Source organism: Dreissena polymorpha, chromosome 7 (genome assembly GCF_020536995.1).
Source record: "Dreissena polymorpha isolate Duluth1 chromosome 7, UMN_Dpol_1.0, whole genome shotgun sequence".
NCBI lineage: Eukaryota > Metazoa > Mollusca > Bivalvia > Myida > Dreissenidae > Dreissena > Dreissena polymorpha.
Genome location: NC_068361.1, coordinates 81,583,128 through 81,594,326, shown reverse-complemented (window position 1 = coordinate 81,594,326; position 11,199 = coordinate 81,583,128).

Here is an 11,199-nt window from a genome sequence, read left to right as displayed (position 1 = left end):
TTTATATTTTCTCTCTGATAGGCGTTTCTTGTTTGATTTAATTATTTTTAATTTGTTTAGCAGTCACATAAACAACCAAGCTATGTAATATGGAATTTTTACACCCATTATTGCTGCTTCTTCCTGTTTTTGCGCGATGATTATCTGAGATATTAACTCTATGATTCTACATTCTCAAATCTTTTCTATAAAGAAGGAATGTAGTTGACAATTGTTAATAGTTTTATTTGATCGTTCGTCTAAAAGTTGTAATTCTGTTACTCTTGTATCTTCAATGAAATTGAGTAATTAAATAGTAATTAAATTGAATGCGTTTTAATTCCCTTTTATTATTGTTTAATTTGAGTTAAAATGCTATGACGTTAAATTTTATTTACACTTGAATGTATTATGAATATTGCTGGGCCAAGTGTGAGGTTGAGCGCTCTATAACCAGGTTTAAACCCCCAATGCTTTGCATTGACCGTTCCAAGGCGGTGACCCCAGCTTTATTCATATTTTGTGTTTATGTTGGTTTGTATTGTGCTGTATTGTGCTGTTTTGTACTGTTTGGGCAATCGGTCACTTGCCTTAAATAAAGGACCAACTAATTGTTTTTAATGAAAATTCAATACTGCTCCAGCAGCTGGAGTTTCACTTCTTTATATTGTTATATAGCGTCAAAATTCAACTGTTGCAGTTTTTGGCATAAAATGTTAACAAATAAACAATGTGTCTTAGCGATTTGAGTATCCACGTCGTCTTTTAAAAAGGTTACAGTCCACTAATAAATTAAGTGCAATGACACAGGTTTATTAAAATAGTAGCAAAAAGCGTAAAACAATTTACAATTAAATTAAATATGTTTCTTATTCTTATTCAGATTTATTAATAAAACGTACTTTAACAATGATCGTTTCCGTTACTTTAATATTTCGCTTAAGATGTTATGCGACAAGTGTTTAAAGTTATGAAAATTTTAAGTGTGTCTTGAATAGTAAAAACCGCTCCTTTTATACCCATGGATGGGCAAAAACCCCAAACTGGTTAGTACTAAGACCAAATAAAACCCACTAAAAACCCGTTTTTGTCCCATCCCCGAAAATGCCCAAATAATGACCAACAAAAAGAACGCTCAGTCCCAAAAACAACCCATTTATGGAACGCGCTCCATGGATACCAGAAGGAAACGGGCAGAAACAGTCGCCATATTGGAAATTGATAACAATCTATCAAAATTACTTAAACAATCAATATTTGACAGTAAAACCTACTGAATTCATAATAGAGAATGATCTTTTCATGTTTTCTCCGCAAGTTACAATAGACCAGACGATGCAAATAATGTAGAATTTAACCTACGTCCCAGCATTCAAGACAAAATGGTGGAACACCAATCTCTTGCACGACGGTCACATTACATTCACCTCTGTGTTGGGCTCAGAACGGACTATTGTTATGAAAGCGTCTCATTCATGTCATGATCATTCCAAGCGTTCATCATTGAGGTTACAGTATACTAAACAATCTCTTGCACGACGGTTACATTGCATTAACTGCATTAAAGAAAACCATCTCATATCATGATATCTTATATCAGTCTTACTTAATTATTATAAAATTGATATGTTTTTTTATGTTAAGAAACCAACATACATAAATACGTCAAAACAATGCCTAACGTCACTCAATAAAAAATATGTACAATTGTTTACATTTGTGAAGTGCGTGGAATGATTACATCTGTGTAAATGGGCAATAAAATAGTTCCAAAGAGTTGCATTAAACCTCACAAGTTTTTGCACGATTTATCGTACATTTAAAAGTCATATTTCTTAATTAAATGCATGCGATCTTAAATATCCACACAAATATACATTGTATGCGTTTGTTCGGTTTTAGCTATTTGGTAGACAAAATGGCGTGCTGAGCCTTATGCAGAGTTGTATGTGAGAGCAAGGAACGAAAACTCTGCGTGGAGATTGGTGGAACACATGTTTGCAAACATAAACTTACGCACAATAACATTGGATTTAAAAGGTAAAATACAGTGCTTCACAATAAACACTGAGCAGTTATCTGTATAATTATTAGTTTTATGGAAAACTTGAGCGAATAGCGTCGTATATTTAAAACACACGAAGAATCTTTATCAAACAACAAGTGTAAAATATGAAACGACAAAATCATTGGAAAAGTTAACACAATTCACTCTACATTTTGCCTAAATGATTGATTATACAATATGCTCATGAGGTAAAAATGTATTTGTGAGTTGTTACTATCAACAAAACAATGGAGCTGTGGACACTCAGATAAATTGGATAATGTGTAGCTCTGGAAATAAAATAAACAGGTAAGTACATTAAACAAATTATGAATGTTACATGTAAATGATATACATATGGTAAACTATTGAACAACAACAATGTGCGGGGCACATCATTACCCCCTCCTTAAGAAAACAGGTTGGCACTCCGTTGCCAAAGTTCTAGTTCCATTTTTTTTAAATTTAAGTAAATTATCAAACTTTTAACAATTAAACAAACACAAATTGTCACTCAAGTTAATGTAGTAAACACTTGAAACTATCAGTAAAAAGTCACATTTTTATTTCTTCCTGTTTGCTGCAGAAACCACACTTTTCAGCATTGGGGCCCGTGGAGGTGGCATCTCAACTTTGCGTTCCAAGGATGTTACCTTCCGCTCAATCCGTCGGACATCGCTCTGCACCTCTTTCATTACGGTTATCAGGTCCGACATAAATCCAATTGTCTGCTCGCTGGTCTCAATCGATTTGCCCAATGCGGTGAGTATAATTTGTGAAGCCTCACCAATGGCTTTTGCGATAACATTGCTTGGATCTTCATGACTTGTTTCGTCACTAGAAGTCCCTTCCACCCTGGCTCTTTTGTGGGGTACTTCATCAATCTCCTGAAAAAGTGGGTCAGCCCGGTCACTTTCAGGCAGAAGCTCAGGCAACATGCTTTCGTCCATTAGTGGTGTAGCGTCACTGTTACAGTTGCTTGAGGTACGACCAGAGGGTATGCCGATATTTGCTGGACTTGCCAAAAGGTCCAGGAAAGGCACCACCCCACTAACTTCTGCAGCCTTACCCAGAACATCATTGGTAAAGACACTTCTTTTGGCCTGGGTTTGACTTAATCTGACTGGTGTGGCGGAGAAAACTTGACTGGTTGGAGTTACGCGTCGCATGCCGATTTTGGCAGGACTTGCCAAAAAGTCCATGAAAGGCACCACCCCACTAACATCTGCAGCCTTATCCATATTACCATTGGTGGAGACATTCCTTTGAGCCTGTGTTTGACCTACTTGGACAGGTGTGTCAGAGAAACCTTGACTAGTTGAAGTCGCGCATCGAAATGGCTGAAGGGTTGAGAGTGCTGCAGGTTCTGGAGCAGAGGGAGTGGTGTAATTGTCAAGAAGCCATGCTGGCAGCATATCCTCCTTCTGAGGCTCAAAGAGGCCGTCTTCGTCACATCCTGCGTTCCCTGTTGTTGGTGGCTCGGACATGATGGAACACCCATATAAACCTAGTACAGGCTCCATGTCCTTCTGGCTCACCCAGTATGGGTTCTCAGAACGTTGCAATACACGGTCTAAACTAATTCTGCCTTGCCGGTCGGCTACCTCTGCAAGATGTCGCTTGTAGTTCTTCAAATGGTCGACCAGAGTCTTCTTGTCGTTGCATCTGAAGCTGCATATACTGCAACTAAATGGCACCCGGTAAAATACTACATGGTGCTTAAGGATGTGGCCCATTAGTCGCCCCTTACGATCTTCTTTACCACAATGTTTGCACCGCCAGGACTTCCTTTTGTCTGTCTGCGTTTCCATCATCTGCCCCTGGAAAATATAATTTTCACCTAACCATCAACAAGCGTCATGTAAACTGTGTCACTGCACTTTGAATTGCCTGTCACTTCCTGCTTTTCAGAGGTATGTTATAACTCAACCGTCCTGTTAGTAAATTTCGTGCGAAAATATATTCTGTGATATTTACAGTCTGTGATACTATTAACTCACTGTCTGTGATATTCATTGTATGTGATACTATTAACTTGCTGTCTGTGATATACACTGTCTGTGATATACAAAATTCACTGTCTATGATATTAATTAACTGTGATATCAATAGTTCACTGTGATATTCCCTTTCTGTGATACTAATGTGATTTAAATAGTTCACTGTGATATTTAAGTTTTAGAAATTTAGAAAAATAAGCAAGGTATTATAAAATTGCATATTATTTAAATGTTTGAGGAACAGTTAATTTCTACAAAACAAATGACACTGGCGCAAGTTTATGCTCTTTCTTGTTTCTTTTGAATTTTATTTAACTTTTTTAACACACTTTGTATCCACTTGATTTTTTCCCGTCCACGATACCTCTTGAGTTTATCATGGTGAACCAGTCTTACTTGGCTTTCCGGATTTAATTGAATAATGAAATTTACATTCGAACGTTTCTCCACTATGACAAATGGCCCTTCATGGGTTTTTTCAAACTTAGGATTTACTCCTACTTGCCTGGTGTCATGTATACACCACACAATATCTCCCTTTTTAAATTTATTAAATGATAATTTAACTTCATATGTTTCTTTATTTCTAGAAGAACTTGAATTCAACTGTCTTAGCGAAATCGACACTTTTCTCGCCACCCCATGTGCCTTCAACACTCGTGTCTGGAACTTCTTTGCGTCTTGACTGGTACTGTCTGCTGAACCAGATGCTGTGTTTGCCATCTTTGACCCAAAGAGAAGAAAGACCACCATCTTTAAAAAGACCGTCAACACCATAACAATCAATGATAGGTTGTATAGTGCCCAATTCCTTTTCACTGGTACAATTTGACTCGCCCCTAGTGAAATACTCTCCTGTATGACGTTCTTTTGAAGCAAGTCACCTTGCCCTTTCTTTTCCTTTTCCTACATATCCTAAAGAAAATCGCCCTGAGCATTGCTTTATTTGGGCATCATTACCCCTTTCAATGGTTTGTTCTGCATGATGGGTCAGATTGCTGTTTTGCTTGCCTATTGTAAAAGGGTTTGATAATTTAACCAGGAAATCAGCTACCACATGTCTTTCCCTTTTAGGTTTAACAACAGTTGATTGTTCGAATGATGAGTCTTGGCTTTTAACAAATATGTCCACCAAAGCCTCTGAGAGCGCTGGAACTGTAACATCCTCCGCAACTGTAACCTTCCTCAGCATTTTGCCTTCTTGCACCAATGGGATCTCTCTCCCTCTTAAATTAATAACATTCTTGCTAAGGACGATATCTGCTTGCTCCCCATTACCTCCAGCCAGTACATCCAACCCTAACAGTACTTGATCCTCAATGTCAGCTACCACTGCTTCTTTGGTCACCTCAACAGGGCCTGAAGTCATACTAAATATGCCTATTCCTCTGTCCCTGATAGGTGAACCTCCAGCACCTTGCAGCTTGACTGACCCTTTCAAGACTGGTTTGTCCTCTGGACTTAGTTGGTCGTATACTCGACTGGAAACTACTGTTCTAGATGCACCTGTGTCGGCCGTGAAAGTCACTGGCGTTTTACCAATCAGACCTTTGATGTAAATGCCAGTACTTAACACCTTTCCATCTTTCACTCCTAAACAGGCTGCATCCGCCTTTACCTCGCTGACCTCGGTTCGCTTTTCGTTGCCCTCAACCATGTTTTTAACTTCTTCTAACAGGACCTCCCTCTGGACTCGAGAGAAGCCCCCTGCATGTTTAAAGCCGGTTGCTCCTTTCTTGGTTGGCTCCATGTTCTTTTAGGACAATCTCTGGCGTAATGTCCTATGTCATGACACGCAAAACACTCTACATCTCTCTTAAATGTTGACCTTTTCCTGTCTTTGGAATGCTGTGCTTCCTCTAGCTTCTCAATCCTTTTGAGAAGTTTGGCTATCAGTTCATTCTGGTTAATTGTTTCGTCCATTTTAAAGGGTTGATGTCTGGGATTCTGCGTTTGTTTACCACTGTTTGACTCTGTCTGTTTAAAGGGTATTCTATTTACTGGCTCTTGGTATTCGCTGTCACTGTCTTCAAGTCCATCTTCAGTCGTGGCTACTGTTCTCAGAGAATGCGTGTTGCTTCTATCAGATCGGCAAGCATTCTTCGTCTGGATCATGTTGACCACATGAAATACAGCTTCGTCTATATCTCTAGGTTCTTTGTGGAACTCCACCGTGAACTTAGCCTCTTGATCGAGCAGCCCGTCAAGAAATCTTCTTACAAGGTCTTCGTCTCTTGTCAAACGATCCCAATACCCGTGTGCCTTGTCATACAATTTCTTCAGTTCAGCGGCGTATTCCTCGGCGGTTTCACCGTGTCGTTGGCTTCTTCGACTGAATTTGGCGGCGAATGACCTAGGCGTTTCAATCACCCGGTAACGGCTTGTTATTTCTCATGTCAATCTTTCATAGTCTGAAAGTATTCTTGGTGGTAGCTGTGTGAACACAAATTCGCTTGCTTGACCTTCAAGCCTTGGTAACAGATTGTCAAGCTTGTCTTCCACCTCCCAGCCATACCGTCTGGCTATGGCCTCAAATTTAGAGTGCCATACAGTCCAGTCCTCTTTTCCCGTAAATGGAGGTATCTTTGGTAATGGTACGTTGTTTCTTCTGCTTTGCTGTCTCGCTCTAAACTGGTAATCTCTCCTATTGTCACTTAATGGTCTGTAAACCATGTCTTGTCTGTCATTAAAGTGACAGTTGTTAAAGTCTTGGTCCCTATCGCCATCGCTTCTGTACGACTGTGTATGACAATCACCACGTTCCTCAGTACTGTATCCCAAATCTCTCTGTTGTGGACCTTTGCTGTACCTACTTTGCTGCTGTAATTGTCTTAATTCTTGAACAACTGTTTGCAAAATACTAGCCACGTCATTTGTTGTAAAAGGGTTGGCTTCATCAGCGCTGCGCTCCTTGTTTGTTCCACTGCGAGGTAATTTTCCACCTGTTTCAGTTCCCGTAGCAGCTTCGTCATCAGAAATGTTTCCGTTGTCATCATTTTCGGTTGACAAATTCCCAGTTAAAAAGCCTGGTCTTAGTGTTATTTCACCCTCACTATCTATTGAGTTATTTGCCATAATTAAACAGGATGTTTAAATCGACAACAAATTATATTTTTCAAGTTATTTCTTTCAAATTTACCATATAAAGTCAATAAGACTTTTCCAAACTTTACGCCAAGTGTTAACTGTCATTATATTTGATGTCACTATGTGTAGGTTCAGATCACTGAATATTTATTTATTATAAAGATTCCACTTCCAAGACACCATAATGTAGCGCCCAGCTCTATAGGGCTTGTAATTGTTATTTCATATCGTCAATATAAATGGAAAACAAGTATGTTTGACGCTTTACTTTTTATTTCTCTGCCATTTAATGGCTTGCAGCTGGAGTTTCACTTCTTTATATTGTTATATAGCGTCAAAATTCAACTGTTACAGTTCTTGGCATAAAATGTTAACAAATAAACAATGTGTCTTAGCGATTTGAGTGTCCACGTCGTCTTTTAAAAAGGTTACAGTCCACTAATAAATTAAGTGCAATGACACAGGCTTATTAAAATAGTAGCAAAAAGTGTAAAACAATTTACAATTAAATTAAATATGTTTCTTATTCTTATTCAGATTTATCAATCAAACGTACTTTAACAATGATCGTTTCCGTTACATTAATATTTCGCTTAAGATGTTATGCGACAAGTGTTTAAAGTTATGAAAATTTTAAGTGTGTCTTGAATACTGAAAACCGCTCCTTTTATACCCATGGATGGGCAAAAACCCCAAACTGGACTAAGACCAAATAAAACCCACTAAAAACCCGTTTTTGTCCCATCCCCGAAAATGCCCACATAATGACCAACAAAACGAACGCTCAGTCCCAAAAATAACCCATTTATGGAACGCGCTCCATGGATACCAGAAGGAAACGGGAAGAAACAGTCGCCATATTGGAAATTGATAACAATCTATCAAAATTACTTAAACAATCAATATTTGACAGTAAAACCTACTGAATTCATAATAGAGAATGATCTTTTCATGTTTTCTCCGCAAGTTACAATAGACCAGAAGATGCAAATAAGGTAAATTTTAACCTACGTCCCAGCATTCAAGACAAAATGGTGGAACACCAATCTCTTGCACGACGGTCACATTACATTCACCTCTGTGTTGGGCTCAGAACGGACTATTGTTATGAAAGCGTCTCAATTATGTCATGATCATTCCAAGCGTTCATCATTGAGGTTACAGTATACTAAACAATCTCTTGCACGACGGTTACATTGCATTAACTGCATTAAAGAAAACCATCTCATATCATGATATCTTATATCAGTCTTACTTAATTATTATAAAATTGATATGTTTTTTATGTTAAGAAACCAACATACATAAATACGTCAAAACAATGCCTAACGTCACTCAATAAATTATGTACAATTGTTTACATTTGTGAAGTGCGTGGAATGATTACATCTGTGTAAATGGGCAATAAAATAGTTCCAAAGAGTTGCATTAAAACTCACAAGTTTTTGCACGATTTATCGTACATTTAAAAGTCATATTTCTTAATTAAAAGCATGCGATCTTAAATATCCACACAAATATACAGTGTATGCGTTTGTTCGGTTTTAGCTATTTGGTAGACAAAATGGCGTGCTGAGCCTTATGCAGAGTTGTATGTGAGAGCAAGGAACGACAACTCTGCGTGGAGATTGGTGGAACACATGTTTGCAAACATAAACTTACGGACAATAACATTGGATTTAAAGGGCAAAATACAGTGCTTCACAATAAACACTGAGCAGTTATCTGTATAATAATTAGTTTTATGGAAAACTTGAGCGAATAGCGTCGTATATTTAAAACACACGAAGAATCTTTATCAAACAACAAGTGTAAAATATGAAACGACAAAATCATTGGAAAAGTTAACACAATTCACTCTACATTTTGCCTAAATTATTGATTATACAATATGCTCATGAGGTAAAAATGTATTTGTGAGTTGTAACTATCAACAAAACAATGGAGCTGTGGACACTCAGATAAATTGGATAATGTGTAGCTCAGGAAATAAAGTAAACAGGTAAGTACATTAAACAAATTATGAATGTTACATGTAAATGATATACATATGGTAAACTATTGTACAACAACAATGTGCGGGGCACATCAATAGTTCCGTTAAAACAATGAAAATTATCGATAATTTTTCCTGTTATTTTTCACTGTTTGAAACAGTGAAATATCAGTTTTAATTCCCTGATATTTCTTTATAAACCATCGGAAAGCATAAAATTAACGGTATTGCCTAAATAGATAACGAACTTCTGTACGATTTGAAAAGAAAACGACTGTCTCTTCCTGAGTTTCCATTACGATTTTCGCACGGAACTATCTGATGGCATTTGTCGAATTTATCTTTTAATAAAACGCGGGTTGTGAATAAATCGTTTTTATTTTTTAATTAATTGTTTAACAATCAAATGAGTATAAGTAATAATTTAATTAAAGCATTTTATAAGTTTGTCGCTGTTTAATTAATGGCTAATTGTTTATACATTCAATGTTTTGTGAATAGATCTAAAACAAAATGCCAACAACCGTTTCCAAATATATTAAGTTATATTATCTTGAAACATAAGCAAAATATATAAGTTATTTCTTTTTGTTAACTTCGGCCCCAGCTTACAATTAATACTTAAAAGCATAATTTTACAAAACTAATTACAAATGTATTTAAATGTGATTCATACATTGTGCATTTACAAAAATGAATACGGTAAGCCGAAGACTGGTTCACTACATATAGTGACAGTCTTTACCAAACACAATTTACGTGAACACAACCCGTCTTAAATATATTGCCGAATCTCAGATTTCTGTCGAATTTATTTGCTTTGATCTTTTCGATATCTTATTGTTATTATTATCCTGACAAATCACAAACGCTTGTTAAAAAAAATATTTGTTTTAAACATTATAGTTGGCATCTCTATTCTTCCAGTATTATCGCGGTATTTCAATAACGACACCCTTCTGTTTATTTGTCAGAATTCGTGACGCATTTTCCATTCGCTCTCAGAAAGAAGTTGTACGTGTGATCATGAGCAATATTCTGGTAAGTTGTCGTTGTTATCCATTAGAAACGCATTTATTCACAAAATTTAAAGATATTCCTATCTAACTTTTTAGTCGTTTAGCTTTAATTTTAAACGTATTTACACCTCGTCTGCTCGCACTTTACCGATATCCCGAAAGGGGGTATGACTAGATACCGAAAAAAGTACTGTTTTCGCGAAAACCGTAAATGTACCGAAAACAGTTAGATTTCCCACCTTTACATCGTGATAGTTGCGTTAAACTATGATTGAATGAATGTTTAGATGCTACTCCAGTACGCATTTAAAGAATGCTATTTATTAATTATTTCTTGTTTACAAAAAGCATTTTATTCCTGTTTAAAACGGAAGCATTATATAATACGAGGACACGATACCGAAAACAGTTAATTTACCGAAAACAGTTAGATTTCCCACATTTGCATCGTGATAGTGGCGTTAAATCATGATTTTAATATATGATGACTTCATTAAGCATTTAAGCGAAGATTCAAATATGTATAAGACGTACGGTACATGTAATAAAGTCAATGGTATTATAAAAGAATACATCATCAAAATATATATATTATTATTTAACACTTTTTAAATATTAGTATTTCTGGTAGACAAAATTAAATTAAACGAACATAATTTTTTACATAAAGACAATCTGGAAAAAAATAACATTTCATAATAAGATGCATAATATGTCGCTCGGTATCGGATCGTGTTTAAAAGTTTAAAACATGTGCTGATCGCAAACGACCATTAAGACAACAACTTTAAAGTCACAAGCCTATAAATAATCCCCACATAAGGGAATAATAATCAGAACAGAACAGAACAGAACAGAACTTTTATTTTCACCCAAGTATATAACATATACAATAAGGGCAATATAACAAAGTACAATTTTTATAACAATATTTTGACTTCCGATAATTTAGCAACAACAGCACATATTATCCAGCGAGGGTGGGGGTATTCAGAATGAGCATATATAAAGATATTGACTACGAGAATGTGGGAAAAGTTAATCAATTACAAAAAACACCAAATTATCATA